This window comes from Caloenas nicobarica, chromosome 3, assembly GCF_036013445.1.
Source record: "Caloenas nicobarica isolate bCalNic1 chromosome 3, bCalNic1.hap1, whole genome shotgun sequence".
Lineage (NCBI taxonomy): Eukaryota > Metazoa > Chordata > Aves > Columbiformes > Columbidae > Caloenas > Caloenas nicobarica.
Window position 1 is genome coordinate 106,621,357 of NC_088247.1, and position 26,666 is coordinate 106,648,022.

Sequence of the window (26,666 nt, forward strand, 5' to 3'; positions counted from 1 at the left end):
AAACCTGTGTAAACTTAAGAAAATACTTTAAGTCTCTACTTCGTGTAGTTTAGTTTTTATTGGTTTACAGCCACACCAGAGCCAATTTAGAGAAACCAGCCAAGAAGGCACTAACATGATTGTGACCAAGAAATGCAATTTACTCTGTGCTGAAGCCTACAACTTACTGTATTCATTACTGGATTTGTGCCAAAAACATATGGCTAGACTCAAATCAGAAGGTGTTCCAAGGTCCTGGATGCTACAGACTATCAGTGTGAGAAATGCCATACCACCTGAAAGCTGCTCAGCTGTTCACTGGCAAGCAATCGTTTAGCTCATGAGATAGAATTTAAAATTAATCTATTTGGTGAAAATACCACCATGCCCATTTTCCACTGCATTTCTGATATGCTTTTAGCAACAATCAACCAATAAATAGCTAGTTTTAGAAATGAATTAATATATCCTTACCTACTTGGACTTGATACTCTGTGCTGTTTAGACTTCTGCCAGGGATAACATGTGAATGACATTGAAGTCAATGATAAAACTTCCACTGACCTTAAGGATGGTAGAATTTCACCCTAAATCCACCTTTTTTGGAATCCTACCCACACTGCTGCACAGGACTAACCTGTGTGTCCAGAATGCCCAGATTTCCCACACATACAAAACATACTTTCTAATCCATGGCCTTTCCACTTTTTTAAAGGTTACACACATTTTTTTTCCCTTATGCAGTCTAACGCATTCATAGAAAAAAAACGAGTACTATTTCTTGCTAGTAGCAATCCAGATGTATGCGCGCAGAATAATAATTTGACGTCTGCAGTATCACATAAAAAACTACCCAGCCACAGCATGTGGGCTGCACAGAAACAGTCCCAACAGGTATTTATTTGGAGGAACTATGGAGGAAATACAGCCAGTCCACACCCTTTCAAAAAGCCACTGACTGTAAGTTTTGCCCTTGGCACCTACTCCGTCTCATCTCCATGTGGTACTTAGATTGACGGCATTACCTGAAGTTTCACGCAAAAGGGATTGCAAGATACAATCTGAAAAAAAGGATTAGCACTACTTAACTGTATGTGACTATACAGCTAAATCTAATTATGCATCCCACAAGGAAAAAATAGAGTACAATTCAGATGTAGCCAAAGATGAAAACAGAGAAGCAATGCAGAAAAGTGTAACAAAATACTGTAATTGTTCAAGTTACCCCACAAGAGCAACCTCTCATGCTTTTGTGAGACTCTTCCTGGACCTGCTGCTTGGAGCAGCTTGTAAGAACAAGACAAAATATCCTATGGATCGAAAAACCATGTCAGAAATGCGAAAACAAAGAGAGAACAATAGAGCCAGAAGTCTAAATTTACTACTGGCGGAACGTGCAAAACAAGCGTAAAACTATTTTTTGTATCAGAAAAGCTTATCTGTTAGTTGCTGAAAAAAACTTAAATAATTCATAAGAATTAGTAACATGAAACAGAATGACGAAACTTTATATTAATATACACAACTAAAAATAATGATAAAATATTTCAAGCTAGTGAAAATGTCAGCTAAGAAGTTATGAAAACCATTTACTATTTATGAACAAGTTCCAACTGTCAAGCTTCTCCTTAGCTAAGAATTTGATGTTTTCTCCAACTACCTTGATGATTTCTTTATATGCACAGCACCCAATCAGGCTGTGACACCACCTCTAACAGTGTAAAAACAAAGCTCTGAGGTGAGCAGACAAGAGCTCTAAGCAGTGGCAATGGGTGACCCAAGGCAGAAGGGTGTCAGCAGACTGAGAAATCCTCTTATGACACAGAGCTTCTACAGTTTTCATGGCTGCTGAAGAAAACCACCATGATTTTTCAGCAGCTGTGAAGAGACAGAAGACAGATGAACAGTTGGTGGCCCAAGATCTCCTAGAAGGTATTTCCCATTTGGATTGCAACAGGTTAGACTGTTTCCTCACCTGTGCCACCAAACTACCCTCATAATTTATTTTTGTTTAATCATCTACCTGGCACGGAAGCGAGTTCAGAAGAACATAGTTTTTATTTTGAAGCATTGGTATTTTAGTCATTTGTGTGCACTGCTGTTCTTTGCTACTCCACACGGGTGCCTTTCATCATGGCAACAGGAGGTGGCTGAACCTCCTCTGCATTTCCTTCTCGCAGTAAAGCTGTGCTGACAACTCTTAACTTTTTATGTCATCTTAAACGCACAAGGTCAAAAAATAAATCCTCTTGCACCATAACTGGGTTTTCTTGCTAAATCAGCATTACTCCAAGACATATAAGCACATGAGTTTTTAAACATCGTCCTTAGGCTGCTTGTCTCCTCTGAATTCCTGTTGAATATTGATTTTGGATTTAAAGGTCAAGCTGCCCACCTCATCAGGTTGCCCTGGTGTATACAAACTTTGACTGATTAATGAGTTATTTTAAATGTGCAGATACCTCAAGGACTAAAGAACAACGCGAACTTTTCTTCTATTGCTTTACGCCACAAGGTTTTAAGATCAAATGATACCTTTACAGAAATGCAGGCTTGCCCTTCAAGATATAACCACCAACCAGATTTTTGTGTGTACTTCTGATTTTCAGGCAAATCTGCCAAGCCTTATAATCAATCTTAAAATACCAGAAAAATCACTTGATACTAAACTTTAGGCCACATGTTGGCTTTTGAGATATTCATAACTCTAGCAGACCTTATATTAAGCAAATAGAATTCATTTTGTAGTCATTATCTGGATGCATATCTCCACAGGTGAGCTACCATCTAGGCACGTTTAATGGACAATTCCTCAGGCTGCCCTGGCAATTACTCCTGTACTGACCTGGAAGGATCATTAATATTAGGGAGTTGAGAGGCAATTCAATTTCCACTCTGGCTCAGCCCTAAGCTGCTTCTAAGTAGATGCTGTCAGCTGTGTCAAATTATGTACGAAGCCTGGGCAATGTGGAAGACTATTAGGAACAGAGCTGGCAATGACAAACTCAATTCAAAAAGTTTTCAGCCTGAACTTGAATAGTGACCCAAGATACCAACAGACCAAAACCATTTGGCATGGGAAAACTCTAACAACCACCCAAAATATATTTTTTTAGGAGGTAAGATACTACAAGAAGAGCAAAACCATGTATGGATTAGCCCAGAGCATTAAGAGAAGAGCTGTTTTACAGAGTTGCATATTAAGCGATTCAAATGCATACAACAAAATAAATGGCTTAATGGCAGAACCCTGAGGAAGCCCAGCTAACAAATGCAAACAAGATTACACAATATACCTAATACAAAGTTTGGCTCCTCAGCCCCATACGTGCAGTCAAAAAAAAATTAGCATGGCTCAGATCCAATGCAGCAGGTAACCTTTCCACAGTCATGAAAAACACCCCCCAAAACCATAGGTCCTCTCACCACAGTGGTTAAAACCTGTAAAATGGGATAAATCTGAACAATCGCTTCCCACACTTCATTATCCAATGATTCATTTGAAAGAAAACAATGTATCAGAAAAGCCTTTCCTCTTTACTTTCTGTCTAATGAGAGTAAAATTAGACATTTATGTACAGACAGAAGCTGCTGCTGCTTCTCTTTAAAAGCCCCTTTACCTCTCTTGGCAACCCTTGTCCTCGCCTTTGTCTTTGCTCACTATCACAATACACCTGTCCCACCTGGTGCCAGCCCTGGTTCTGCCAGCAGAATTCCCATGGTGCACACAGGCGTGATAGTGCCACGGCATTTTAACTCTTCTTGGGGAGAATAAGGAGCGAGAAAAGACCACGCACCTCTCCGAAGGAGCTGAGCACTCTCCCACAAACACATACCTTTCTGCGTGTTTTCAAGGTAATATGGAAAGCTTTGTAACCGATGCTCTTTTAAATTAGATGCCTTGGAGGTTTGTTATTTAAAAATAAATAAGTAAGTAGACGGAAAGCCTTGCTCTTCGGTGTTAAAAACAAGCAAATAGACAATTAATCTTTTAAAAATACACACACACTTTCATTGTCATAAACATGCAGCGATTTACCCTCCCCCCAAAGATTAGAATGAACTCATTTAAAAATGAAGATACTTTGCATTATATATCATGAAATATTAGTCAATCAGGTACAGTCATTCATTTGTAAGCAATTTTTCTCATCAAAACATGCATATAACTCACAGGAATTCCAGTTGTGCAAATGCTCACTGAAAAAAAATCAAATCAAAACAAATACACACATATGTACACACACATACATACATGCAGATTCTGAGCCAAAATGAAAAGCATGCATGCTCAGGGTTTAAGTATCATTTAAGCCAAAGTAATTGCTAGATTATTACAAAGAAAGCAGCCTGGCAACTACTTGAAGCAGGTTTTATTCATGCTTTTATTTGATTCTTCTCAATTTTCCTTTCCTTTATACCCATTTGCAGCAAACATGCTCAAAACCATCTCTATTGTTTAAAAAAGCAGAAGAGAAAAAACAGAAGCATCCATGCCCTAGGTACCAAAGCGTTGTTTTCCTTGAGCAGAAAAAAAAAAAATAAAATAAAAGCTTTTCTATATTTAAAACAGACATCGTGCAGAAATTTGATCATAATACTAATGACATGCAATCTCCAAGGAGACATACTCTAATTTAAAAAAAAAAAAAAAAGTCATTTTCAGTAACCGGTGCAAATGCCCTTTTTTTTTTTTTTTTTTTTCTCTCCTCCTTGCTGTCAGACTAATGGTATCTTAAACCCTGCATGCTGCAGTGCTTCGCCTGTGCTCTGCATCGCCTGTGAGAGAAGAAGCTACCTGCGAGTTTTCACAGTGCCATCTCATATCCATGTCTGCCTGGCTACCCTGCGTGCTTACAGCTTTTTTTTTTTTTTTTTTTTCCTCCCTTTCCCCCCCCTTCCCTCCCCCCGCCTTAATTCTTAATGGAAATCCTAGGAAATTTAGTCCATCCTCTGAAATCAATACTGGTGACAGCCGCGCTGCCTCCGCGGGAGCGCCGGATGACAAACGGCCTGCGCACCAGCCCGGCCTATCAGCGCCCAGCACCCGGGCGGCGGCGCCGGCGAGGGACGGCGCCCGCGACACGTGCCGCCGCCCAGCCAATGGCCGGGCCCGGCTGCGCGTAGCGGGGCGGGGCCGCCGCCCGGAGCCGCGCTGCGCTGCGGAGCGGAACGGAGCGGAGCGGAGCGGAACCGAGCGGAGCGGAACCGAGCGGCCCCGCCCCGGCGGGGAGGGGGCGAGGGAGGGAGCGCCGATCCCTCCCCGCGCCCCGCCCCGGGTTGGCGCAGAGGGCTGGGGGAGGTGGTTTTGCCTCTAGTGGGGTGATCAGGGACATCGACGCGGAACACCCCGGCGCCTTAATCCAACGTTTTAAAAGTGAAGGCGAAACGAAGAAATAAACTTAACGGCAGGGTCATTTATACTGTTAAGCGGCATTCTTTATTTTGTCAGCGCTGGGGAAACACTGGGGACCCTCCTCCATAAGAGTGAGTGTCATGAGGATGGAGCCAGGCTCTTCTCGGTGACAACCAATGATAGGACAAGGGGCAATGGGTACAAACTGGAACACAGGAGGTTCCACTTAAATATGAGAAGAAACTTCTTCACGGTGAGGGTGCCAGAGCACTGGAACAGGCTGCCCAGGGAGGTTGTGGATTCTCCTTCTCTGGAGACATTCAAACCCGCCTGGACGCCTTCCTGTGTAACCTCATCTGGGTGTTCCTGCTCCGGCAGGGGGATTGGACTGGATGATCTTTTGAGGTCCCTTCATTCTGTGACTGTGAAGTGCTCCAGCGACTGGATGCTCTTGCGTTGCTTATATTCACATAATTATTACATATGCATTACAAATTCCAAAAATTTTGACATCTATACTAAGAAATAATTGATGATGTTAGTTTAGTTTCTTACTTACAATACACCTATTAACTATTAGTTAAATATAAACTAGGCACTCTGCTTCTAAACAATGTATCACTTAATCTTCTGTCTCCCTCTTGTCATGCAGAAGGATCTAAAACTTGAAAAATATCCCCTCGTTTTGCAGGTGGTCAGAAAGCATTTATCTGATGTCAGTTGGTTAATGACGGGTACGTCTTTTGTAACTTAATCACAGTATACACGAATTTGGCAGCTTCTCTTCAAAGGCCCGACTAATGAGCCCGAGGGCTGCCAAACGAGCCCCCAAAACGGAAGCTTCTCCTTCCCGTCAGAACGCCCCCGCCTGCTGCACCCCGCACCTGCCTGCAGCGCGTCTGGGCTGCGCTATGGGAACCTGCGCTGTGGAACCCTGGCCTATGGAAACCCACGCTGTAATGCTGAGCTGTGCTCACCCAGCGCCGGCCGCAGCCAGAGCGGGTCCCCAGCGCTGCGACGTCCCCGGGGCACTGCGAGCAGCCTTGATGCAGAAAGCAGCCCGTGAAAACACTTCGGGCAAGCTAGTCAAGAAACCCAAAGCTCTCCAAACGTATGCCTCTTCAACAGACAACTTTAAAACAATTAAATTTTCTTTTGATTTGTCCCAGTGAGAATTTTTCCTTCTAAGTTTTAGCAAATCTCAACAGTCCCAGGAGTATAAAGCTACCAAGCGCCCACCTTACTCTCCTCTAGGGCTTTTCCAGAAGCCCTCAAAACTACTTTGAATAATGCATGTCTATGCTAAGGAAAAAGACAAGTGAGATTCAAAAAGGTCAGGTGAAATGACCTTTGCCATTCCCCTAACATGCGCTCAGAGACAATAAAGTTGCCCAGACATACCTTACCCTCTCGCATCCCTTTTAGTGGCAGCGTGCGTTGCATGTTTTTAAAGGCATTTTGAACTCGCAACACCATTTGACAAACCACACGTCTGCATATACGTTACTGCTAATGGCCAAATCACGTGGCAGTAAAACAAAGCTAATGCCATGTCTTGATATACTTCGCCATGGGCAATAAATTGAGATGGATTAATAAGATGATCTCTGTATCACAAACGTCTCCCTCCTCCAAACACAGAACCAGGTTCAACCCTAAGGCATGTGGCTCAGTATATTTTGGTAGACTTGCATAGTAGTGCCAAGATTTTTATTATTCAGGTATTAAATTATAAGCATGTGTAACAGGTGTCTGCAGGGTTTTTTTCCCGATGAACTAAAGAATAATAGCTAGCTAGCAGCAGGGCTGCTTGGTGGACATGGGTGCTGTCTGCATGTGTTCATTTGGCTGTAATTCAGTCGAAACAAATATAGTTAATACCAAAAGCAATGTTGCATGACTTGTTGGAAGCGGTGTTACTGTTCGTTAAATGTCTTGTCTGTCTGTGCTAATTAGAGAAAAGTCTCTGCCTTGAGTCTCTCACACCTGCCTGGTGGCAGAACCTGACTCTTGACCCTGCAACTGGCAGCCTTCAAGACAACATGCAAGTGGATGGCACAGAGAGCACTATGCTCACTTGTTCTACACATCTTTTTAAAAGTTTATTTTCTTCCAGTGTGGGAAAACAAAATTAAAAAGTCTCCTGGAGCTGGACATTATATTTTGATAGCTCCCAGTCGTGAATCTCAGCATTTTCACTCAGAGCAACTCTTGGCAGTCCAAGGAGCATCCTAGGTGGCAGAATACACCATCAGGCCATAACTACATGGTTGCTTGTGCAGTGTTTTGCTGTGGGGGTGGCAATGGTCAATCCTTCCGCCTCTTTTGCCAGTCTCTTTCTCAAGGACCAGGGCAGGGGACAGCAAGGGCAATGCTGATGGTTTGCAGCTGTGCTCTGACTGCCCTGCTGGCATCAGCATCAGTTTCCCTGGGTGGCCTGACAATAACCCCTGTTGGGGCTGTGTCCTCAATTAAAGGAGTTGATCTGGGAGGAAAAAACAAATAACTCCTGTTTTCATTAAGGAAATTATCTAAATGAGAACACTAAATACCATTTGAAACGGTCCAATCAATGGGGTTCTTTCACATTCACCAAGTCAAACTTTTATTAACCCCAGCATGTGTCTTCCTGAAAGACAAGACTAAATTGTCTATAATATTTTGCTTGAGGCAGTATTTTTCAGTAGTGTGATTCTACAATAACACCATTAACAATAATGGACTGTCATATGTCCTATGTGCTGTTATCCAGGGGACAAACATAGTAATGACAGCAACAGCATGGAGGAGGGACGGCAGATCCCGGCTCCTCTCAAATGCTGACCAGATATCTGCGAGAATGGGATGCTGTTTTGGAAGCCGTGCCTTGAAGTGCCAGGAGAAACGCTGCAGAGCGTACCTTGCTATGAGCCATGCGAGGTCAGAAAGGTAGAATGTACAGATTCTGGGTGCCCAGCAAAAGATAGGTTATAATGGAACTCTTTCTGTTGGAGAATATCCCTCCATCTAACCAAATTCAGATGGTTTTTGCTTTTCATGGAGATGCAGCTGTATGTGTATCACGTATGATGTGCTATGGTGTGATATGGAGATACAGTAAACAATGTGGTTAGGATTGATTTTACCCAAAGAGCGTGAAGACACTGTAAGCATTGTGGGCTTAACAGAGCGAAGAGGTTAGAAATGAACCTGACTTTACACTTAAGTACCTGTGAGTTTACATTTCAGCAAATATTCCTGAGTGCTTTGTTGAATCAAAGGCAGATATAGAAAAAATAACACTAAATGCAAAAAGGCGATGATCCTGAATTTGTTTGAGTAAACACTCTCAGGCTGTACACAAGAGTTTTGCTGAATGTATATATTTTCCCAGAAATATATACAAAATATTGCTTAAGAACCTGCTTGTCAATGCAATGAGGGATAGGAAATTAGTAGTGTAGCACATATTTCATAGCAAGGGGCATTGTGGCAAATATCACAAAGACAAATCTATATGGTTACTAAAATGCAGTAACAGCGTAATGCTTGAAAAAGCTACATCAAAAAAAATGACATAAAATCCAACATACATACACAACCAAGAACAGAAAAAGCCAAACTTAAGATTTGATTTAAATCTAAATATGCTACATATTTCAGTAACTAGACAAGAACTGCACAGACATACCATCATTAAAATCCTCACTACTGCACAGAACAGACAGTTAAAATTACTTTAATTTGTCTAGGAAAATGATCTACCCAAAAGCAAAAATGCCTTTTTTTTTTTTCTCCCAAATACCATTTTATCAAAAAAATTTGTACCTACAGTTTAGAGGTGGAAACTTAAAGTTCTTACAACTTCAATCTACAGGCAAGCACAAATGAAGCAGTTTGAGATTAGAGTGAAACTTTTCATATACTTTTGATTTCCACATGAACAAATAATGTACTTAAACCTTGTGTGATTAAAATCCAAAAGCACTTGACAGCTTTCAGGAGTTTATTGATAAGTGCATATGCATGTGTCCACGTGCACACACAGCTACAACCTTAGATAGCCACTCCACAGGCTGAAATACATTACCCACCACTTCTAATGCTTTTAATGAATGTGAAAGTTACGAGAGTTTTAAATATAAACTTCTAAGTGTCCTTAGGCATTAAGTTGGCGTTTCAGCCTGAGAGTCACATCTCCCTCATCAGGTGGGCCTTTGCTGATGCCCAGTCACCTGTAAGCCCCCAAATATTGTCCTCGGGAAGAGTATTTCACAACTCTGAGGCATATGTGGATTTGCAGTCTACTGCGGGTTTTAATTTCATTATTATTCAGCAAATTCATTCCTATCCAGAGAGAGCTGGTATTAAGGAGGTAGCCTCACTCTTCGCAGAAGAACCGGGGCAGAATTTGGGATGTCGTCAACCTTACATCTTCTCCACTTTGCCCCTGAAGACTTCTGCAAGACTCCACTCTGCTAAACTACCAAACTCTGGGAAATAAATGTCAGTGTCAACACTTTCTGTCATCTCTGTAACACTTATTGTACTCTGCACCTGTGACAAAATTACCCCCTTCTGGCAGGAAGTCTGTAATCTCCTTCCCGGAGGTCTGAACTTTCCCATCACGCTGTCAGCCAAACTGTGCCCATCAGACCAGCTTGCAGATACCTCTGTTTCCATGGATCGTAGGAAAACAAGCTTGACAGTGATGAAAATCTTTAAGACAACTGCCTTCCACTGCTCAAAAGGTCAAGATCTTCCTCCTTCTTTAAGCAAATGGAAGCAGAAAAACTGTCACTGGAAGAAATTACCCTCTCAAGAAACCATAATTTAGATCAATCCTACCTGTTTGTAACGAACAGCTGCCATCAGACAAAGTACAGTCCCAAAGCCTGTACTGCCAAAAAACAAACAAAATGTACCTTTTCCAGGGCACGCATATATATTCATTCTCCACCTCCTATTACCTCTTACTTATTATTGCTTTACTTTTTTTCTGATCTTTCCAAAACGTTCTATACCTAGTTAATCAACACTGTCATAACAATACACAGGGAAAACTAGATGATATGCAGGTATCATGCTAATTACATAGGGAACATTTGTCTCGATTGCCTCCATAAATTTAATTTCTTACCCTTACTAATATTAACAGTACCTGATTGCTTGCAGCTATCTGGTTCAGTCATAAGTACTCGCCGCTTTTTCTAGGATGAGGGGGACAAATTACATGGGAAGATGCATAGATAAAAATTTAAGAATGAGAAAGAAGGCAGCTACTTGTATTGAAATCTTTCCAAAGATGATTAAAAGTAATCAACTGCAAACCTTAGCATTTTTGAAATGGCAAAATTAAACATCACTAGAAGCATATTTAAGGCTGAACATCTGTAGAAGAATGAGGAAGACATTTTGCTCCTAGACTGATCCTATCTACAGAAGCAGATACAGAGAAACAGTGTATGATGCCCTTCAGTGGAAAAAAACCAAAAAACCCCATCACAACAATGACAAACCCCCCTTCCCTCCAAAAAAACCCCCGAAAAACAAAAAACCCCACCAAAACCAAAACAAAACGAAGATCAGGTGAGATAAACTCAGAGCAGAGCACTCTCAGATTTTGGAGGTATCATGCCCATGCTTTGCTAATTAAAAGTAATCCAGAATGATGATGTCTAATTCATCACAAGGATCTCTTTCACCCCTATACCTACACAAAGATACCCAGTATGACACTGAGAAATTATTCACCCTTGCTATCCCGTGCAGGCCAGAAGAAGCGGGTTTGCCCTCCCGTTTCAGTCAAAGAAGTATTAAGGCTGCCTTAACTTGCACTTGACCATCCACTGTCTAAGAGACTTGTAAAGACATCATCTGTCTTGATTGCTGTACTAACAACAGCTCTGTAAAGGTCACAAAGTCCAAAATAAATGAGCTTTTTCTTCCCCATGGGGGATTCTTGTGAGCCCTCTTGCTTCTTTTGTAGAGGGGCAAAGGTAGCACAGCACAGTGATGGACCAGATCTCTTTGATTTGTTATCTTAAAGCAACACCCAGTGATTTTACAGGTGCTATTCTGGTTTCACTTGATGTCAGTTCAGTCCCTGGGTTTATTAGGGAACATGAATTATCTCCAGAGGTTCAGAAGAGTAGATGAGCCTGGAGAAAGGGTTGAGCTCAGCGCGGCTGAGGAAGAAGCAAACTTCTAAATTGCGTAAAGGTTTTCTCCTCCTGCAAGCAGCAACAGGATCCAAAGTAGAGGGGAGAAAGAGCTCCACTGCCTTCAGCAGCACACCAACGAGGTGTGTTTTCCAGAAGATGCACAAGAAGTTGTAATGGGCTAAAAACACAAGTCAGGGAGGGAAACCAGGAGACAAAGCCCCACGGCTGCCTTTTGCTCTATGCTCTTCAGCATGTTAGAGGATCACATTTTCTTCCCCCAAACAAGGAAAACAAAGAAAAGGAGTCTTTGTGTTCTTTTCTTCTGGGTACATAATGTGCATCTGTGTGCACACAAATAAATAAACTGAGAACAACTTCAGATAAGGATATTCTGTAAACAATAAAGCTATTTATAACATTTCATACCTTTGTCAACATTTGATAGTTAAATGTTTCAATATGATTGTGTACTCCAGAAATTATGTGATTCAAAGTGATTCTCTCATCAACTTTGGCAGGGTCAGGAAAGAATTTACCCCCTTGTGTCACCCTCCTGTATGAATAGCAGGGGCAACTGCCTATATCAAAACGTATACATGATGACAAAAATGCATACCATGAGACACAAACCTGTTGTACCAGACAGTTTGGGGAGCAGAGAGAAAGATGAAGTCTCATGTTCCAGTTCATTTTCCCCAGGTGTGACTTTGCCCTGCTCCATCAGAGCCATTTTTAGCAGCTGAGGAATTCTTGTTGCAATCTCAACATTTCTAAACCAGTTTAAATGTAAAACTAACAGAACAGAGAATGTAATATACCTGGTTTGATTCATTTGGATCTTCAGGTTTCTAAAACCTTGTTGGTTCGAAGAAGATTGCTATATTATTTGTTCTACTTCAAAATCATACCTTTTCAGAGACACCCACATAGCTTAGAAATAGATGTGCAAATGCATTAATTTTTGGCCTTGCTACAATTTGCAGAGTGGGAGTATAAGGGGGGAGGGGAAGAATGTGAAACCTTCCTTCTAAATTAAAGGTTTCATATCCTAATAAATAATTTCTTTGGCTGTTAGTAAACTCTTCCATTATCCCCTAATGTGGAGGAGCCTGCAGAGACTGGGTGTCTTACTGCTGACTGTTTTGACTGTTCTGTCAGGTAAACAGCAGAGCCTGGGTTGTATCTCTTTTCTATGCTCTCAGGAAAACAAAACAGCTACTGAATAACTACACAGACACCCGCAAAAGCACACACAGTGTAATGTTGGCTGTTCGCCCAGCACAGTGCTTTCCCTGTGTGAAAATAGGGTGGTTTTCTCACGACCGTAGAGATGCTTTCTTGAGGCGGTGGGTTGGGTTTTATAGGAAGGATGATCGACATGGATAACGGACTCGAGCAGCAGCTGAAGGTAGCTGAGCCTTCTGTAAGCTGACAAGAATGGAAACACTGAGCGAGAAACCTTCAAATGAAGAGCTAATTAATGGATGCTGTTGTCTGCTGCTTATCAGGAGGGCTCTAATTACAGGCCTAGAGGAAGATCACAAAACTAATGAAAGAATTCACATTTAACGGATAATATCTTGCTCTGACATCAGCCTCCGGGTGACTGACAGGAGATGTAGGAGGCTGATGGGCTGACAAGCCTGCTTGCATCTGCAAAGCACAGGGCTGCTCACCTGTCCTCTGAAAGGGTTTTTACCATGGAGGAAAACCAGGCAAACTAGAAGAGTCACGCAAACTACGCCACAGTCAAACCAACCCACCAGCAAGACGAAAAGCAAAGGGAATTCCTTAATTTCTGAATGAGAAGCTGATACTTTCTAGAAGGGCATAACCAAACAGGAAACTGAGCCCTTCATACTTGGGCAACTTTAACAAAACAAAGCAAAACAAAAAAGGAATTTGAATACTTATTGAGAACTACATGATTTTCGCACTTTAATTAAATTACTGCTTTGGGTCATCCATTTTGCCATGGGCAATAACTATACAGAGTTGTTGTTTTGGGTATTAGTTATTTTTTGTTTGAAGTTCATAGCATTTAAAGAAAGATATTAGAAAAAAAAAATCAGACAGGCATGCAAAGCCTATAGAAATTAATGGAAGGATTGTTGTGGATCATGTAAGAGGCTTGCAAGAAACCCTGGTCCTTCTGAAATCAAATCTGATTCTGCCAGGATATGAATCCTTATTTTTCAAAATATCATGAAGTCCGTCCTCTGCTTTTGTACCTTTTTGGGAAGCACAGTCACCTACAAGCACAAGTGAGAAGTCCTCTCATGAGCAGCGTTGCTGTCACCATGCCAGACTGCACTAAGGAAGGAGGAGAGGATGTCAGCGCTACTCTCCTCCTTGGCAAGGCTTTTAGGTTTGTAGATCTGCATCCTTAAAAATTTCACACACTTCTTTAAGATGAGTGCTGTTAGGGAAGCTGGTTTGAAGGAGGAGTACGTAGTCTGCATCATTTTTAGGGAAGCCCAGAGGTAATTTGACATGTTCAACCAGTATGGAGGCACATGATGCAAGTGGAAAGGTTTCACTACCTACCGGTGTTCACTGTTTTTCAAGCTAAAACTCTGACACGCTCTCTATATTCATTTCCATTGGTACATACCTAGTTAAAACACAAATTAGCCATAACTTTCATTTCGTCGCAACAAGACATGAAAAACCAAAAACATATTGCTCATCATGATGTTATTCTTCCAGTGCATACACAGGGTATTGCAGAAAAAATTTAGGAGTTGTATTTTTGGCTGATTATCTGTCAAGCAATCTGCTTGTGCAGGTCACAGTTCTGTAAGCAGTCAAATAAGCTCATGATGATAAACTGGAAATTACAATACTCATGTGCAAGGCCACACACAAGCATGTACAACCCTACATGTTGGAAACACCCTATTTGTTTTCTGCTTTGTTTACTATCAAATCTTCTTATTTCTCTTTCATGCTAAGAGACAAGTAATTAGAAGCCTACTAATCAATAGACCATTTTATTATACAGTGCAGCTCTGAATAATCCTCATAATTTAACTAGCTTCTGAGTAGGCCAGCAGGGAATATGTGGAGAAAACAAAGAATCTGACAAATACCAAGGGCTAGTCAGTACAAAGCAGCTTTCAAGAAAATAAAAAAGATTAGTTTTAAGTAGTGGAATCAAAACAAGCAAAATGCAAATCTGTTTTTTCTTCTACTCTTTGCAGTAAAATTTGCGACTGCTTTGCCCCAGCTAAGCCCTGGAGGTCAGGTGGGCTCTGACTGCTGGAGGTGGCACCTCCTCCTGCGCCAGAGAGAGCTCCTGGGCCATAGGAGGACTTTTTTGCACAAAGAAGGGAAGGAAGGAGTACGTTCTCCTCCCTCAGGGCTCCCCGCCAGGTTTAGGTTTCTCTGCTGAAGCGTTACGATGAGCAGCTGTGGCACAGCTGTGCTGGACCAGCAGCATCCTCGGGCAGCAAAGCCAGGTGCTCTCCAGGCTCCAGGAGAGCGCCCTTCTTTGTGCCACTGAAGAAGTGGATTTAGCACCTAAACTCTAATTACAAAGAAGCAGGGATATACTTTCTGCCACAATATTAATATATTCACAGATTACAAAAACAGACAGTTCATCTGCTCAGACCTCCTGCTCTCCATTTTTTTTAAACAATATCACTGAATTTTATTTGGCATTCTAGAAGTGTATATTTACTTAACTGAAAGCAACTAGGATAATTATTCTTTGTCTATCAGAATGTTTTCTGTGCTTTAAAAGAGACTACAGAATAAAAAGTAGGACAACGCAGAGTAAAAACATTAATTAAATAGTCTTGAATGTATTTTCTATGCTCTTTCATTTCCTTGACAGCATAGCTGCAGTATTTCCTCATTTATTGTTAATGAACTAAATATATCCTTTCTTGGTCTTGCAACAAAATTACAACAATAAAAATAAATAAAACCAGCCTAATGTTAAATTTAAGCCTTTAGGTCCATAAGGAATATTTACAACTCAAATCACAGTCAGGTTTAAATCACAAACTCTTCCATATTTAACAGAATATTGCTATAGCCAATGCATAAGTAATCAAATGAATAAGAAAGGGCAGAATGGAATCATAGAATCACCTTGGTTAGAAAAGACCTTTAAGATCATTGACTCCAACTGTTAACCTAGCACTGCCAATTCCGATGTCATGCTTTTTCGAAGTGCACTGGGACAGAGACACATATATTCCCAGTGGATACAGAGTACTGATGTGCTGCAAGCTCCATGTAAAGCTGAAGTGACTGGCTGATGTAGCTGTACCCATTTTTTTTCTCTTGTAGGACAGGATCTTTGCCAATTCTCTCTCCCCTGGTACAGGCCAGCAGTACAATTGCTTTTTCCATGGCCACAAGACTCGGGCTTACTCATCCTGTTGTCATTTAGCACATCCCATGCTTTTACTTCTCATTAATTTCTAACTGATGAGCAATTGACTTGTAGCTGAATATCTTGTTATCCTGATGTATGTGATTTTGCACTTAATACTAATGAATTCATCTCTCTGCTCCCACCCCAGTCCGCAGGGTCATTCAGCTTGATACCCTCGTTTTCTCCATACTGACAATGCCTCCTTTCTCTATGTCATGCCAAATCAGTGCACCTCCACTTTTTGACCTACTCCAGGGCTACATTTTTACTGCTGTTCATTAAAGTTAGTGAGCCTCAAGGAAGAGCAAAATAATGGTTTTCTTATTGCTGGTAGGTTGCATCTAAAGTGCTGGCTTCATCTTATGGCTATCTACAGCCTTCATCCTGAATCAGAATTGGGTAGAAGACCACTCCTACTGATTTATAAAGACAACAACAGCTACAAGAACAGAGTCAGAAAAATAACAAAAAAGGAAGAGAAGAGGCAAAAATAATCTGCAACAGCACTGCCCACACCCCCAGAAGGAAGAAGGATAAATGTCACAGTCCCTTTAAAGAAAAGGAACTGTTTTGAGCCATACCTTTATTCTGACCCACAGTGGTAAAGTCTTGTTGATGTGTAACATTGCTCCTAATACTAAAGTATATTCTCAGCAAAATGACCAACGCTTTTTGTTTTGCCTTTTTTTTTTTTTTTCTGCAGCTGTAACGGAATAATTGATTAACAGGGCAGAAGCCAAGAAGAAATAGCGTTTGTACTTCATCAGACAGATTAAGTAAAGAATTAAGCAGTGCAAAGGCCTCGTGTTAGTTCTTTGCAGACTGGTGAATTCCATCTGTTAAGAATGAATTTCCAGTTGGCACACAGAAAATGACTGTACTGTTGTATAAGCATCCCCACTAAGCTTTGTCATTTATTTCTGTAATTAAAACCATTTTGAGAAAGACGTAGTCAGTTCAAGCAAATTACATGTTACAATAAAACAGTTCTAATAACAATCCAGAGGTTATTAATGAATACTCGGTTCTATATAGAAACATAGGAACTGGAGTAGCTCCTGAATGGGATTATTGCTATTTTTGGGCTTTAAAATGTGTTTTCTGCACAGAACATGGCAGTTACATTTGCATAATAATCATAAATCCAATCCAGAAATGTAATTTCATTTTTCTGAATAACCAGTCTGTTATTTTATCAATAGCTCTGAACACTAGAAATGGTGGAGCAGAGGACAAGATAATGATATACCTTTTTCATGGGATTTAGTAACTGGAAACAAGCAGGGAACTGAAGGATGAAATTTTTAAAACAATTTCCATTGATTGAAAAAACACAGTTTACAGTTTCTTAGATCTGTTTTCACGGTGTTTGCCAGCCTCTCCTCACCTTTCTAATCCCAAGAAAAGCAGCAAATAAACAATAACTGTTCCTATGCTGATTAATTGCTTAGAAAATACAACAAAAAAAAATATTATAACTCCTAGAGCCTTTCCTAACAGAACGTACTATGGCTAAAAGCCTACTGGCAAATCATTACATACAGACGACTTAAACACGTGCTCACACAGTGAGCCAGAAAAGCAACTTCTGGGTAAGGGTTTTTACTCTTGTACATGTAGCTATTTGCAAATTCCTTATCTTTCCTTTCTTGCTTTCAGGGGAACCGTTTCTTCTTATTAAAGACTGCTGCTACCCAGGTGCTTTTAGAGGAGGTAACAGTTTTGGTTTCCTCACTGCAGGAAAGACATTGAGGTGCTGGAGAGAGTTCAGAGAAGGGCAACGAAGCTGGTGAGGGGCCTGGAGCACAAGTGTGATGAGGAGCGGTGAGGGAGCTGGGGCTGTTCAGCCTGGAGAAAAGGAGGCTGAGGGGAGACCTGATCGCTGTCTGCAACTGCCTGAAAGGAGGTTGTAGCGTGGAGGGTGTTGGGCTCTTCTCCCAAATAGCAAGTGACAGGACAAGAGGAAATGGCCTCAAGTAGCACTAGGGGAGGTTTAGATTGGATATTAGGAAAAAATTCTTTACGGAAATGGTTGTCAGGCATTGGAACAGGTTGCCCAGGGAAGTGGTTGAGTCACCATCCCTGGAGGTATACAAAGGACATATAGATGAGCTTCTTAGGGACATGGTTTAGTAGTGGACTTGACAGTGTTAGGTTTGTTAGGTTTCCAGCTGGATGTGATATTCTTAAAGGTCCTTTCCAACATAATGATTCCTTGATTCTTTTCCCAAGAACTCCACAGCCATAGGAACACCGAGCTCCAAGAGGACCATGTAATTTGGTCAAGAAGCTCTGGAGATATCCAGCAGTTTGGCTCAGGGCAAGACCTGCAGTAAGCAGTGGTGCAGCCCACTTTGGTCAGAAAGCTTCTTCCCATAATTTAATGGAGCTCAATGAGACAACACAAAGGAACGTGACCTCATACATTTGTGGGAATTTTGACCTTTCAAGTACAAGATCATTTATCTTCTGACAACACCACAATATGAAGATAAAGCCCATCACAGAATAAAATTATTATGCCTTTCTTAACATTCAGAAATCTTCTGTTAGGAAAGCGCTATAGATATACACAGTACTGTCATTGTTGTTTGATTACATGAAAACTGTTAAATTCTGCTACAAAATAATTTTCTTCTAAAAGCACTGCATGCAACATTCACAAATGAAGTAACAAAACTCCCTGATAGCTGGACCATGGGAAAAGTGCAATACAAGGGACGCTGTTAAACAGTAAGTTCCTGAGGAGTAAGATGAGCTATCGGAGAAAGTACATAGCTCATAAATGTAGGTGTGGTTAAATATCTTGAAACTGACATTCTCCTCACATTTCCACCTTATGCTTTGGTCTCCAAAGAAATTCCTATCACCAGAGCCTTCAAAATAGGCTTATCTCAGCCTAAGCAGCAAAAGAAAGGTAGTTTTATAGTTGCACATATGGCTACGTTCATGCATTTTTTTCCTTCTAAAAGTGGCAGCTTCTCTTAAATACTTCTACAGCTGAAATCCGAGAAACACATACTTCAATTAATTATATTCCCAGTGTTAAAATTTGACAAGTGTAACAGATTCTTTGCTACAAAGAAGCAAGCACCTTTCTCATAGGCTACTGCTATTACATCTTGCTTCATGAAGACAACACTATATTTTTATTTCAGTCCAATGCTGCGACTGAGTGGTGACTCAATAGTCTGAAATTGGCTGACACATGCCAAACCTGAGACATCATTTCACCTATGACATCAACAAGAAATAGTACCCGATGCCTTTGCTTCTCTCCATAATTAGGAGCCTTGAGAGTTTCTTTTTTTATTAAAAATAAACAAACACCACCTCCCCAAAACAAAAACTCTAAGCAATTCTGGTTCCTCTCTGACAAGAGACTAAATCAGAAGAAAACTCACATAAATCCCTAACTTTATAGTGAGAGAAAGGATAATCTTTTCTATGATACTTCTAAATAAGTTAATATTTTGTTTGCTTTCACTCAGAAGCTTTTAGACTCCTCTGTTCTCAACCCTTTTCTCAATTTTTTTTTAAGAGGCCAAAAGAAATAAAAGCAAGCAAAACAAAGAAGGAAACAAAGAGTTTACATAATTTTTTGGCAAAAATGCCACTTCAGATTAAAAATCCACTGAAAGCAGAAGAAATATATGGACAAACAGAAAAGAGGTCAGTTCCATGTAAATACACTTTCACATGGAAACTACTCATCAATCCTCTCTGAAGTCCTTTCTACCCTTTCCTGGTGATGACAAAAGGGCTCACCAAATCAACAACCTAACTAGACTGGAGTCTTAGCCTACGTGAGTGTATTAGCACCAGGTGAACCAAGACATCTGTTGGGACCAGCACAGATTCACTGTTAGGCTGCCGATACGGACTTGCTCATGAGACACATGTTCTGCACAAAGCAATAAAGCCTTCTGTGCCCACGCTTGTGTGTGCCACATAAAAGTCCATTCAAAAAGACAGCTAATTGCGGCATTGATGGGAACACCCCATTTCTACATAAACTGACTTAGAAGCTTTTTCCTGCAAGTTTCACCGCCGATATCAGTCACCTCAGTGTTCCCAGGAAGGAAAAAAAAACACCAAGGCTGTTATTACTGCAAGAGAACAACAGAGCCATGGGGAATTAGCAGATGCAAGGATGCTACTAAAGTTCAATGAGAAATGGCAACTTGAGAAATTCTGTTTCTTCAGAAAAAAAGAAATAGGTTTTGAGGAGAAAAGCTAATAAAGATTAAACAGGCTAAATAAAAGGAAGGATGCAGAGAATAATCACCCAGAATTTTTCAGTGGAGGAAGAAATCTAGAAGTATGCAATTAATTATGGAAAATAGGACAATTAATGAAAAATACAAAGGAAACATATGGAAAAGTAAGAAATTATCTGTTGTGTGGGTGAGAGTGAACACAGAGAAAGAAAACCATGTCAGATATAATATGCTACTAAAGCTTTTTATTTCCCCACGTCCCTTTGCTTTTCAGACTCTTGCAAAACATTACCTCATCTGTTGGTTGTTTTTTTTCTTTTTTATCCCTAGCGTGCAAACTCACATTTCTCATCTTTGTCTTTTCCACTGCAGACAACAAAACTCTTATCTAGCCAGAGCACCATCAGGGAGAGACAATGTCATGCACAGCAGACTGTGTCTTCAAGTGCACTTGTTTGTATTTGCTAAATTCATTTTGAATATGTTCACCCGCCCCTCCATAGCAGAAGCTTAGGGACTTAAAACATCAAGAAATAACTGGTTTGAAATCAGTCTCAGATATATGCACACACCCCACATTTCTAGAGTGAGTTTTAAGTAATCAGAGGAAAATGGACATGCTAAATATTGCTTTATCAGTGAATAATGCAAAAGCATCAAATATCTTCTTTAAAAGTATCTTCCATCATCTCTGTAGCTCCTAACCTGCAATTCTTTTGAAGAGAAGCTTCAGACAATACATTGCTTCAGCATTAAAAAACTTCACTAAAATCCTGAGTAAACTGGCTTATTTACGTAGATGTATTCTTTGTAACTTGTAGTTTTCTCCAAATAATAAATTTACACTGATTAAAAATGCTTAACTTTTAAACTGCTGCAGCTTACTTCTGTTTCTGAATTTTGAAGGATGTTGTAATGGAATCAGTCCTCTTCACTGCTTTAAAACAATCTGCACCTTCAACACTGTAAGCATGGATGTATTTGCAGCTCTGCTTCCCAAAAAACTGGTTTTGGGGCATTCACTGTGCAGCAGAGTATAGTGCAAAAGAAGATCACAGAAATACACTTGTGATCTGAGGTCTAGCACGGAGCTACTTCAGCTTGAACCAGAATCAAATGCAAATTTCATAGCCTTCCCACTCATATACATCTTCAACCAAAGAACAGCCCATTTGTGATTTATGCCACTGTTTCTTCACTACTGAACCTCTCCCAGATGTCTTCATCACTTTAGGATAGTGCCCTTCAAATTTGCTTTTTAATGTGCCTTGTGCATTTCATAAATCAAGGCTGAACTCTTCACTTCTGTGCATTACTCCTGAAAATAACCTCACACATCTTCTGAAGTACAATCCATTTACTTGATGAAACACTAAGATTTTTCCTTAATGTGTCCTGGTCAAATTCATAATTATAGCACATATCCCATTAAATGTTCCATGTAATAATTAGATGATAATAACTTGATGATTCCACTGAATAAGGCATAGAATGAGATCTGTGTGAAATCTCCTCTTTCTGCTGCACAGTCACAGGGCTGGAATCTCACTACTCACATATAAATTCAGCAAATTCAATAAAATTACAAAGCTACATTATACCATCAGTGGGAAATTCTGAGTAACTCTTCAGGAGGTTCAGACACAATCCAGAAAAAACAGCCTCTACTGCGGAGAATTGTTGAAATTACTTGCATGTGGCTTAACTTCACGTCTGGTTTGATGGGGAAAACCCTAAGCTAAGGCACCCAGAGAAATTTGCCACTCAAATTTCAGGGCAAATTTAACTTAGATGTCCAGAAGATTTTGCCAAGCAGAGGAGCTCTGGGCTACTTCAAAAAAAAAAAAAAAAAAGGTAATTGCCCACATTCTGTCTAAAACCCATTTTTAGATGTTGGAGGCCTCTACAGCTCTTGCCGTGAATCTCTTAAAGCATGCTGTTAAGCTTGCATGGTTTTTAGCAAGTTTTAACAGGATCTGCTTTGGCTTATCATATTTTACTGTTTACAAAAGTCAACCAAATAATTTTGAAGCGTCCACTTCGGAGTTTAAGCAAGACTTACTTGAATGCAAATAAAAAAGATAATAATGCTCCATACAGAAAAAAGTAGCCTATGCATTAAGGGTAGAGGGGAAGGAAGAGATTAAGAAAAAACAAACTAGTGCACAAATAACTTTTATGAATAAATCCCATCTAGTAGTGATATCCAAAGATTATATAAAGATTATTCTACCAAATTTTATTTGTAAGTCTTTTCTGCTTTACTTTAGTGGAGCCCCAGACAACTCCAAGCTAGAATGATGTATTTGTATTAAATTTTACAAGATGGTTCAAAACCTATTGGAAGGTTATCATTTTCTAGTAAATTATATAGTGACTTTTTTGTAATGCTTAAGGCCATTATACTCAGGTTAGGTATTTTCCAAATAATGCAGCATGTTTTTAATTTAGGAAAATGTACGCATAGGATTTGCAGGACAATCTAAATTATTCTGCACTTGACAAGATTTCAGGAGTCACATCTATTATTGTAATATTTTTCCCACAGAGTGCTTGCTTCACATCTACACAGAAATAGCCCCTGAAATAATATGGAAGCTAGGGGGTTGCTTGTTGACCTGTAAGATTATAAGTTGCCAGACTCTCATGGCAAGAACAACTGCAAGGCCAGATGACAATCAAATTCCACTCTTAATTACTTTTGCCCTAGACTCTAAATATACGCCCAGCTTGTGCTGAAATCATGTTGTGCTACATCTAGCTGATATGTGTCAAGGGACTATGTCCTTCGCTCACTACCAATATTCAGAGGCATCAACAAGGATAAATTCAGTACAGGGATTGTAGCAGGTGCTGAGACCTCACTTGATATATGTACATATGTGTGTCAACCTAGATAATATACTTCAGCATGGTAGGCAGAAAAGAACATAAATCACTGTCAAGACAGGCTGCTGTGCTCCCTGGAAGAGTCATGGTGCTTTACTGCTTTACTGAATCCAGGTGCCATTTTTTTCAAAATGAGATTTTTATTAAGAATTATTATGTCTGAAAGTCTTTTAACCCCAAGCCCTCATCCTTTTGACTGCCGCTTCAAAATATGTGTTCTAAGTACTAAAGTAACCTCACAGAGATTAAAACCATGCAAGCATTAGCTAAATCCAACTTGAAATGAATACAAGAAGCCAATGGTATTTGTCAATCCAACTTTCTTATGAAATCAGGCTACATCTTGTCTGTAAATGTGATTTTTAACCTGTTGGCCACTTACATATTTGCTATAAAGAAACAAGCATACTTTTTCTTTCATTAGGCTAAAGGTGGAAAATAATCTTGAAGTATCAACAGCATCACACAGTAAAAATGCTAAAGAGTACGAGAGGTCCAGAAAGCATAACTTAGGCTGATATTATTCTTCCAAGACAGAAGAATGAATTCCTGCTAAGTGGTAGTGCTGGAAGCTTAGCTTTTAAAAATAGACCATTAGACACAAAAATAAAATGACAAGTACTTCTGTGATGTGTGGTCTTTCTCAGGATCAGTGTTCTGCCTGGTTTTACCACCCTTACACATGAATACATAATTTGCAAACAAATCAGAATCTGGTGACAAAAGGAGCTATATAGTTCCGACATTTAAAATTTTACAGAACCATTACCTTAACATATCTTTCACAACTGAAAAACACACTGCGCAACATACAAAAATCATTGAGTCACTCCAAAAATGTAAGTAGGGAGAGCTTTATATAGTAGCAATCCTATACAATCATTCAAGAAAGGCAATCATATCTGTACTGTGCCTTCTTTTCTAAGAACAAATGAAGCATACCTTTTTTTCATATCACTCAAATTGGCCATTTTCTTTCACACCTTCATGTTCTATTATTTGTGTCACTGCAGCTAAAATTGCAAGATTTATTTAGGAACAATTCTTTATCAATCGTGAAACACAAGGCATAGTCCAATCTCACAGCACATATGCTTTAAATAATGTTTGACACCTCATCTTACTTACAGAAGCGTAAGAACAGGTAGCCTGAATTACGGACTTCACTGGTAGCTATTAAACATTAAGAGCCCTTTTCCCTATACCTTCTCAGTTTTTTTCATTTTCTGTTTCAGTTTCAGTGTTATTTTATTGCATTGTTTTATAATGGGAAGACAATCAAAAGAACTCTGTCTATGATATAGTGCCCTTTCTCATCTAAATAGAGAACATGAGTGAAGCATTTCAGGCCAGTAACAACTTTCCCAAACTTCCATCACCTTTTCATCTCAGTTAAAAATTGGAAAGTACTGTTTTCTTTAAGTTTACTCGAAAAAAAAACTTCCTCACCAAATACTCCTGCTTCACAGAATCACAGAATGTTAGGGATTGGAAGGGACCTCGAAAGATCATCCAGTCCAATCCCCCTGCCAGAGCAGGAACACCCAGATGAGGTTACACAGGAAGGTGTCCAGGCGGGTTTTGAATGTCTCCAGAGAAGGAGACTCCACAACCTCCCTGGGCAGCCTGTTCCAGTGCTCTGGCACCCTCACCGTGAAGAAGTTTCTTCTCATATTTAAGTGGAACCTCCTGTGTTCCAGTTTGTACCCATTACCCCTTGTCTTACTGTTGGTTGTCACTGAGAAGAGCCTGGCTCCATCCTCGTGACACTCACCCTTTATATATTTATAAACATTAATGAGACCACCCCTCAGTCCCCTCTTCTCCAAGTTAAAGAGACCCAGCTCCCTCAGCCTTTCCTCATAAGGGAGATGCTCCACTCCCTTCATCATCTTTGTGGCCCTGTGCTGGACTCTCTCCAGCAGTTCCCTGTCCTTCCTGAACTGAGGGGCCCAGAACTGGACACAATATTCCAGATGAGGTCTCACTAGGACAGAGTAGAGGGGAAGGAGAACCTCTCTCGACCTACTAACCACCCCCCTTCTAATACACCCCAGGATGCCATTGGCCTTCTTGCCCACAAGGGCACAGTGCTGGCTCATGGTCATCCTGCTGTCCACCAGGACCCCCAGGTCCCTTTCCCCTACACTGCTCTCTAATGGGTCATTCCCCAACCTATACTGGAACCTGGGGTTGTTCCTGCCCAGATGTAAGACTCTACACTTGCCCTTGTTATATTTCATTAAATTTTCCCCGCCCAACTCTCCAGCCTGTCCAGATCTCGCTGGATGGCAGCACAGCCTTCTGGCGTGTCAGCCACTCCTCCCAGCTTGGTGTCATCAGCAAACTTGCTGATAGTACACTCAATTCCCTCATCCAAGTCGTTGATGAATATATTGAATAATACTGGCCCTAGTACTGACCCTTGAGGGTCTTCCATCCCATTTACTTCATGTAAAAGCTAAAATGGAACTTAAGTGGTTACTGTTTAAGGGATCACTGAGAATACTAGCCCCAGGCTATTTGAAGAGAAAATAAAAACAAACCAACCTCAAAATCCCAAATTGATTTTATTTTACATATTCCCAAGTCCTTTTAAGCATGACTGACACAGAAGCATAAAAATGACATCTTTCCTAGTTGAGGGACAGGAAACTCTAAGATGAGGTCTTTCCTTTGTGGATGATTGGCAACGGAGAACATCTGCACTCCTACACTATTTTTGGGAGTACAGATGTCATGGCTAGTGGTTCATGCAGATGGGCTACAGGGCAGCTTTGCTCACCTGCTGATCCAGTCATGGTATCAGCACATCAGTGGCTTTGTTCCAAGGAGCCATCTCTTTGGTATCTCCAGAACTCAAAATCTCATTACTGGTTGTGTACAAGGATGCTTTCCTTTAACAGGGACTTGTATTATGTGTTACTAGGAAAAAAAATACCCTAAGTCCTGTGTTATGTGAAGGTAATTATTCTCATACATACAGGATAAAAAGAAACTATTTGAGAGGCAGACCACATGAGAGAGACAGGATGATTCATTAGCTGGGTTTATGCATTGGGGTAGGAGCTAGCACCTAGGAGAAGCAGGGCATACTGGTTTGGATCCAAGGGGGAGTAACTGTGAAGAGCTAAAGTTGCACAGAAGTGAAAATGTTGAGCACCTGGGGACAGAAGAAAGATGGTAAGGCAAGTTGCAAGGTACATGTTTCAGCTTTTTGCACAATTAGCATGCCTCTCTGTGCACACTTATTAATACTCTTAGAGAATGTTTCTATTTTAACATTGTTTGGCAGCAATGCTAGAAAAAAAAATAAGGAACACTGTGGCTTTGACCCTATACTTGAATCTCTTAACTAGTAAAGGATATAAATTGAATGACTGTCAAGCCTCTGTAACACAGGACAGGTGTTTCTAAAACCATCTCTGAAGCCTGACATAGCTGGTTAGGAGAACAGACTTGTCAAAGAGAGACCACAGATGCAGGAGAAATGCTTGATCCTGAAAGCAGAAATATATAGTAAAAGTCAAAAAAGGGAAATTAAAAAAAGCCTTCACAAGTCTCTTGTGAAGTAGCTAAAATACATAAAAGAATTTACAATGGCAAGTTTTTTTCCCTGCACAACTAAGGAGACCGACCAAAATTTTTGCTTGCATTTTTACCATGTAGTTTTGTTCTAGGTGCCTAGA

The 26,666-nt window shown here is 40.4% G+C and overlaps 1 protein-coding gene across 25 annotated transcripts in view; it reads right to left on the reverse strand.

The window, feature by feature from the left end:
- The window catches only part of NRXN1 (neurexin 1), a 739,204-nt gene that overhangs the window by 52,123 nt on the left and 660,415 nt on the right, over nucleotides 1-26,666 (reverse strand). The window lies entirely within an intron of this gene.